Below are 8,948 nucleotides of genomic sequence, written 5' to 3'. Positions count from 1 at the left end.
TCCATTTTATCAGTGCCCCACAGCTTCTTTAACCAGTTCTCTTTCCATAATGATTTATTTATTTTCAATTCTTCAATGTTACAAAAATGGCATAGTCAGTATCCTTGTATATACAATCGCCTTTACCATGTGTAGGTGAATTTGTAAGAGAAATTCCTGCAAGTGCAATTATCATCCTATGGATAATCCTGTGCATAAAGCTTCTACCAGCCTCCAGCAACATCCAGGAATACCTGCTGAACCTCACCCCCATCATCCTATGGCCTGATCAGTTATATTATCTTTGGTAATATGGTGTAGGAGGCAGAGTAAGGACCACCCAAAGATGTCTATGTCCTAGTCCACAGAAACTGAGACTATATTACCTTATGTGGCAGAAAGGATTTTGTGATTAATTCAAGGATCTTAAAATGCTGAGATTATCCTGGATTTTGTGGGTGGGTCTAATGTAATCACAAGGGTCCCTATAAGTGAAGGAGGGAGGTAGGAGAGACAGAGAAGGGGATGTGAAGATAAGTGATGTCAGAACAGAGGTCGGAGTGAAGCAATTGCTGGCTTCCAAGGTGGGAGGGGATCACAAGCCAAAAATATAGGCCTCTAGAACTTGGGAAGACAAAAACATAGATCCTCCCCTAGAGATAATGGCTTTAGTAAAATAACAGAACCTTTCCTCCTGTTCACATACTCTGACATGGTTTGAACAGCATTGGATTATCTGTTATTTAACATTTCAGTAGAAGTGTGCTTTGAAATCATCTCTTTCAGAGAAGTCAGCCTATACAGATTTTCTGTATTCTATCCTCTTTATCCATATTCTTACATATTCATCCTCTATCCATATTCTTTATTCCATTTGTATAGAACTGAGCAAAACAGCCTCTTAAAAATCTTTTAATTTCCACTGCATTAGAACCTGTTGTCATTTTTATTTATTTATTTATTTATTTATTTTTGGCTTTTTCTCCTCTTTTCTCTAAGTTAGTTTACGACATATCTTTTTTTTTTTTTTTTTTTTTTTTTTTTGTCTTTTTAGTGACTGGCAGCACCATGCTCAGCCAGTGAGCGCCCTGGCCATTCCTATATAGGATCCGAACCTGCGGCGGAAGCGCTGCTGCGCTCCCAGGGATGCACTCTCCCGAGTGCGTCACGGGGTCGGCCCAACGACTTATCTTTTCCTTTTTTTTTTCTGTTAACCATCTTTTGGGTTTACTTAGTTCTATAATTTTTCTATTTTCCAATTAATTAAAATCTGTTTTTAGGGGGCCGGCCCAGTGGCGCACTGGATAAGTGCGCCGCTTGGGAAGCGCGGCGGCGCTCCCGCCCGAGGGTTCGGATCCCACATACAGACCGGTTCCCGCTCACTGGCTGAGCGAGGCGCGGGAGCAACACCGAGGGTTGCAATCCCGTTGCCGGTCCCCGGTCCGGTACGGGGGCAACACTGAGGGTTGCGATCCGTTGCCGGACACCGAAAAAGCCAAAAAAAAAAAAAAAAAAAAAATCTGTTTTTATCCATTTTAATTATTATTTTGCTTTTCATAGTTGAAGTTTAAGAGGTTTTTCTTGTTTATTAGTGGGTTGTTTAGTAGTATGATTTCCTTAGAGCATGACACTAGATGTACGTTATAGGTTCAGGCATATCATGATTTCATCAGTCTCTTCTGAACACATTACACTTTGGGTTTTGATTTCCTTATTGTCTCAAGGGTTAAGATAAAGTTTTGAAATTTCCATATGGTTATGTCTTTCATTGTTTTTGAATGTTATATTTTGAAATTTCTCCTTTTATTGAATTTGATCGAAAATGTCCTATTTCAGCTTTGATGAATTTACTAAACTTTTATTTATGACCATTATATTAATTTTTGCAAATGTTTCTTTAGTACCTGAAAAACAGAGGTGTTCTCTCTTTTGGGGGTAGGGGGTCTGAGATGTGTGTGTGTGTGTGTGTGTGTGTGTGTGTGTGTGTGTGTGTGTGTGTGTGTGTGAATTAAATCCACCTTGTTAATTATGTCACTTACCTTTTCTATAACCTTACTTATTTTTTGTCCATTTGGTCAATTGATGACTGTAATAAATAACTAAAAGCCTCTGATTTTGCCTTCCTTTTCTGGTAATTTTTATAAAGAACTTAGATGCTGCATTATTTGGTAATTAAATATTCCCACTGTTAAGACTTCATTGTGCACTGCACTCTATATCTTTATAAAAAGCCATTCTCTATCTAGATTTGCCCCTGGATTCTTCTGATATCAGCACTGTTGTCAGTGCCTTGTTTGTGTTTTCATCCTCCTGGGATGTCTTTGCCTGTCCTACGACTTTCTCCCTTCATTGGTCACTTGGTTTCAGGAGCCCTCCTTTTATACAGCATACAGGTGGGTTTTGTGTTGTCTGACAGTCTTTCTCTTAAGTGAGTTTAACCCGTATTCATATGGTAGATATGCTTAGCCTTAGCTCCACTTTACTGCTTTTACTCATTTCTTAATTACTTAGTATATGGTAGGAGAGAACACAAGTTCCATTGGTTTGGTGCAGAGAACTCAGGAAGTTCGGGGAAAGGGAGACAGGGCCTACTCTTAAATGCCAGGAATGAAGATTTCAGTTCTCCACTTTGTTCCTGAGAATATGCACTCTGTTTTCTGACCCAACATCCCAATATCCTTTGTATGTTCTGAACATGTTTTCACATTTTGTGCTTAAATCCTCCCCCATGTATGTTGATGCCTCCTTTACAGTAAACACTTATAATCACAATGTATAGGTAAGACCTATGATTAGAGTTAATTACATGTTTCCATTCTGATAACTTTACGATGCGATTCTCAGCATTTCCGAATGTGCATAGTCTCCTTCCCACACCCAACCCACAAAACACAACAGCCCTTCACAGATTTTTAAAATAAAAAAAGTTTGCCTTTATAGATTGTGTTCCTTTGTTTTTTTGTTTTGTTTTGTTTTGTTTGTGGGGGGTTGTTTGTTTCTTTTTGCTGTAGGTGATTTTCATTATACATCATCCTAGACTCTTAAAAAGAATGGCCCAGGTAAATAGCCCATTAGAAACCTTTTGGCTAATGCACCCAGTTGAATGATCTGCTGCATTGTGTAATTGAAAGCCTGATGACTTTACTTTCTTTGTCAGCTTAATATACCATGTTCCTAATTTGAATGAGTATAAATGTCAAAATCCAGCATCCAAAATAGCCCTACAGCATCTCAACCTTCAGCTTTCAGGGAGAATGCCAGAGTTCGCTCTCGAAGATGCTTCTAAACTGCTAATGATTAGCACCTCAAAGCTTAAAGGCACTTGTGGCTCCTCATCTGAAAAAAATATCCATTAGCAGAAGCTACACTGGTGTGTGCGAATGAAGGAAAACAAATTTTTCCAGACACCATGTCCTGGAGAGAGAATCAGGCAGTGGGTGTGCTGTGACTTGATCGTTCCCTGCGTTAGCACTGCTTCAGGCATTGCTCATTTCAGTTTTGCGTTAGCAAATAATCTCATTAAAAAGAGGGCCATGATAATGCTGATTGATGGAGAGGAGGCTTGCCTAGTTTAAAACACTGATAATTTATAATCAACTGCACTTTTACAATGTAAAAATGTCATTTAAAATGCTGTGTATATTTAATCTATTTCTGAGGGAGCAATTACATCTATATGAAATTCTAATGATTTGAATGTAATGTTCATCAAAGGATTCTCCATTTTAATTTCAGTTCCCTCCTCTTTAACAAACAGTTACTTTAATCTATAAGAACTGCATTCTTGAATCCTCGATGATTATTAATGCTGGATAATGAAGATGGGTTCAGTGTAGGAACAATCATAGTTTCACCATTTCTCCCTGCTAGATGTCTTTGAACAATTTATTTTAAAACACTAGCTTAGAAAGAAAGTCCATGACCAAGCTGGGAGCAAAGGATCTTTCTTCTTCCCTTGCAGCAATAGCTTAGAGTTCTTCCTTCGTCCAGCAAATATTTGTGAGGGCTTCCTGTGTGTCAGGTACCGTGCCAGGTACCACCAGATATATGTTGAAATGGCAGATCTGTCTTCTGTCCTCATGGACCTCGTGGTCTCAGGAAAGTGGTCAGATCATAAGTAAATAAGGGGTTTGAATTTTGTTTCAAAAGCAGTTAACAATCCCTGCGAGGTAAAAGTAATGAACAGCAGAATTTGATTTGCACTTTTAAAAGGTGAAATCTGGCTGCTCTGCAGGCAGTGAACTGGAGGGCTGAGTTGAATCGGGGAGACTTAAAGTACATGGCAGTGGCCCAGGGACACAGCTGTGGTGACAGTGGGTGGATTTGAGGTATATTCTTGAGAAAGTGGCAATGGGACTAGCTACCAACTGAATGTTCATGAGAAAGAGAGGAAGCCAATCAAAGGCCTCTTCTAAGTTTCTGACTTGAGCAATGGGACAGAGGACCATTTCCTGTGATTGGGGAAATAGGGAAGGAATAAGTCCATAGCCTATGGTATGTATGCCCTTCTTATTCATATGATCCATGATATTTGCAAAACCTTATATGGTTAAATATTATCATATCCATTTTATTGATGAAGAAACTGAGGCTGAAAGGGGTTATACAACTTTCCCAAGGGCATTTATCTAATAGGAATCTGGCTTTTAAACTCAGACTCTCATCTTCTCCCTCCTGCCACTCTAAATAGTTTAGAAGGACTTTAAAATATATTTTCTTTCCTTCTTTCTCACTTAATTATTAGTTCTTCTCTTATGTTCTATGATAATTAGTTACAAAATATATCTCAAATCTCCCTAGGAATTAGTAGGGTTATAAAGACATCTTTAAAACTGATTAATATTAAAATTGCTATAGAATATATATAGTATTTAGATATCTTGCTTACTTTTATTATTTATATCAGCACCTGAACTAAGAACTATCTGAACTACCAAAAGAAATGTAGAATCCTTAGGTATTTAATATGACCAGAGAAAGTGACTAAACACTGTTTTTAAAAGTCTGTCACAAGAAAGATTTATGTTTTTTTGTTTTGTTTTGTTTTTGGTAGGGGTGGGGAGAACCAAACACAACTGGACAAAGCTAATGGTTAACCTGGTAACATAATTTAATTCTATTAATGTTTATCTAGTACTTATAATATGCAAGCGTCTCTACCAGATTCTGAAATATTACTCACAAAATTAATTTAAATTAAAAAATGGCTGAATATGAGAAATATCTGAAGGATTGGAAAATGGCTGGCAAATCTTAAAACAACAACAAAAAACACACAAAAAACCACAACTATAACAAAGGGTGACATGTTGAGCTGCAAGAAGATGACCAGAAGGGAGCCATGGGAATGAATCTCAGGCTTAGCTTGAGCTACAACTATATTAATGATCTGAAAGACCTACATTAAATAAATTTCCAGCTGATACTCAACAGGGAATTGTCAAGGTCACCAGCGAAAACAGAGACAATACTACGTGCAAAACAAGAATGTAAGTAGGAAAAGGACAGCCTGGGAAAACTGAATGTCCACATGCAGAAGATTGAAATCAGACCCCTATCTCTCACCATACACAAAAATCAACTCACAGTGGATCAAAGATCTATATTTAATATCTGAAACTACAAAATTACAAGAAAATATAGTGGAAATGGGAGTGGGCAGCAATTTTTTGAATAAGACTACAAAGGCAGAGAAAACTAAAGCAAATATACACAAATGGGACTACATCAAACTAAAAAGCTTCTGCACAGCAAAGGACACTATCAACAAAGTGAAGATACAACCTACAAAATGGGAGAAAATGTTTGCATACTACATATCAGACAAGGGGCTAATATCCAGAATACATAAGGAACTCAAACAACATAGCAGAATAAATAAATAACCCAATTAAAAAATGGGCAAAGAAAAATAATTACTGCTGCAATTCAAAACAGATGATACCACTTGCACCAAAAAGAACTGGAAGGAGATTGGACTTCTAAAACTTTCTCAACATGGAGGAAATTCTATGATTCTATTAGAGTGGGCTTTTTCAATGGGCAAACTGGCTATCCAATATGAGTGTCTGGATGAAGACAAAGCCATCAGAAATAATATGCAAAATATCAAGTGAAACCTTTTATTTTGATTTAACAGTCAATAACCCAAACTAAACACCAGTCAATTAAGGCAAATACATGTTTGAGGCCTCACAACTTTGTATTATTAGTCACACATCCCTGACAAAGTTGCTAAACTTCCATAAATATGTTTTTAATGATTAAAAAAAATGGACAAAGGAACTGAATAGACATTTCTCAAAAGAAGACATACAAATGGCCAACCAGCACATGAAAAAAAATGCTCAAAATCACTAATCATCAGGGAAATGCAAATTAATAACACAATGAATATCTCACTCCAGTTAGAGTGGCTATTATCAACAAGACAGAAAATAACAAATGCTGGCAAGGATGCAGAGAAAAAGTAACTCTCTTCCATTGCTGGTGGGAATGTAAAATGGTACAGCCACTGTAGAAAACAGTATGGAGGTTCCTCAGAGAACTCAAAATAGAAATACTTTATGACCCAGCTATCCACTACTGGGTATATACCCAAAGGAAATGAAACCAATATATCAAAAAGACACCTGTACTCCCATGTTAATCACCCTATTCACAATAGCCAAGAGATGGAATCAACCTAAATGCCCATCAACAGATGAATGGATAAAAAAAACTGTGGTGTATATACACAATGGAATACTATTCAGCTATAAAAAGAAATGATATCCTATCATTTTCAGCGGTATGGAAGGAAACAGAAACCATCATGTTAAGTGAAGTAAGTCAGTCACGGAAAGTTAAATACCACATGATTTCACTCACAAGTGGGATCTGAAAAATGGTGGTTCTTATAGGAGTAGAGAGTAGAAAAATGGTTATGAGAGGCCAGGAGGGGAAAGGGGTGGACGGAAGGTGGAGTAGTGGACTGATGGGCACAAGCCTATGCTATCTATCCTAAGTGAATCATTGTGCACTATATTGTGCAGGACATTGTGCAGGAACAACACACTGTACCCCACAAAAATAAATATGAATAAAACTGAAAAAAATATATTATGTACAAAGGCTGATAATAGCAAGAAATGAAGGTTAGGTATACAGAAAAGACATAATTTCATAAAAGTCCATATTAAAAACCATTGTATTCTATACAAAGAATAAAAGTTCAAAAAATGAATAAATGCTAATTGGATTGAGCATGTACCGGAGGTGAGGGTAACCAGTAAAACAATAAAATTCATAGAAACCAAGGTGTTACATATACAGAAAATAAAGAGGAAGTTGCAAAACTAATTTCTGACCAAATGAATTAAAAAATATGTTGTGGCGTTTTGAGTATAAAAAACATAAAACATTTTTTAAATCTTCAAATGAGTAGTGAAACAGAAGTCAAGACAGTAGTGAAACAGAAAGAATTTACTGACTTAAGTAATCTTATGCCATGCAGGTTCTGCTCCAGACCTTCCTGTTTTCTTTAGTTCAAGGGTAGGATGATTCATGTCTCTCTCTGATCCTTTGAAGGCAGAGCCTCTTTTTGCATCTACATCAAGGCTGAGTTGATGCAAGGATAGCATCACTTTTGAAGTCAGTGAAGGTTCTGTGCTCAGAGCACCTCCGGAGGTTGCATTCCAGCCCAGAGCAGACATTCTACTTAATACCATAAAAGAGGGACATGCTCTGCCACACTCCCACCCCAACCACGGGTACTGGTATTAACCACCACAATGAGAAACCTATTCCTTTTGTTCTGTCTCTCAGAAATACTATTTTTATTATCTAAGTTTGTCCTTGGTTTAGACAATGAAAGGAGGCTTCAGGCCTTGCTCTTCAAGTTTAGTAAACTTCTGGCTCTTTGACTCTCTCTCCTGCATACACTAAATGGGGAAGGGAGGTCATTTCCATCACCACCACTACTCTGTTTTATAGTTTGGTTAGAGGTTGAATGGTAGAAAGCATTTTTTTAACAAGATTTCCTGTGCCGCCCCCCACCCCAAAAGAAAACCACTGTGGCTCTCCCTTGAACAGGATTATTTTTCATGTATGGGAACAGGTATGATTGATTAAAGTCATGATTGTGAAAGGTGCCACATTCACTGAATTACCAAATAATGCATTTGAGCCTATAATACTACAAGAATGGTGAAAAAAAAGGAGGTGATGTCATTGACCTTGCAACTCAGAGAAGAACTTACTATTAAATTTATGCAAATATAATACTAGTATCTGGTAAAGTGCAACATCTACAAACATACTTGAGCAGTGGGTGGGTAGAAAACAACGTTTAGGAGAAGAGAATGTTAAATGTTGGGAAAAAAAAGAACATTTTCTTTATAATATTTAAGACAGTCCCTGAATTATGTTTAATCTCAACTCTAGAGTGTCTCTCCATCTCATCTATATTTTAGAAAATCAGAATGATGCCATGGAAAGTGCCCTAATCAAGAAGACCTGAATCCTGAATTCCAGACATGTGGGTGACACGTTAGATAAATGAATATAATATTGGACTTCTTTACTCATTCAGTAAATATTTATTTAGCACTAACCAGAAATAATCTTTCTCACTTTGGAATTTGTATAATACTAAAAGTATACTCTATGTACATATCTTGTACTTTCAGTATTTATACACTTATTCTGCTTAATTTATTTTACTCATTACTTAACAAGTATGTATTGAGGGGGTACATTTTGCTAAGCAGTGTGGTAGGTGGGTATTGTCCTTGCCTTCGAGAAGTTTACAACCAGGAGAGGAGACAGACCAGAAAATAGAGAATTACAATGCCCATAACTGGAGTTAGACAGAGGAGGAAAATAATCAAGAGATGCTCAATCTAGAATTAGGAAGATTCCCAGGGGAATGGCAGCTGAACTAAAATTTGAAGGATGAGTAGGAATTAACCAGATGAATAATGCAGATA

Source organism: Galeopterus variegatus, unplaced genomic scaffold, assembly GCF_000696425.1.
Source record: "Galeopterus variegatus unplaced genomic scaffold, G_variegatus-3.0.2 Scaffold1776, whole genome shotgun sequence".
NCBI classification, from domain to species: domain Eukaryota; kingdom Metazoa; phylum Chordata; class Mammalia; order Dermoptera; family Cynocephalidae; genus Galeopterus; species Galeopterus variegatus.
The sequence above is the reverse complement of the archived record's forward strand: the minus strand, read 5'-3'. Positions refer to the sequence as shown.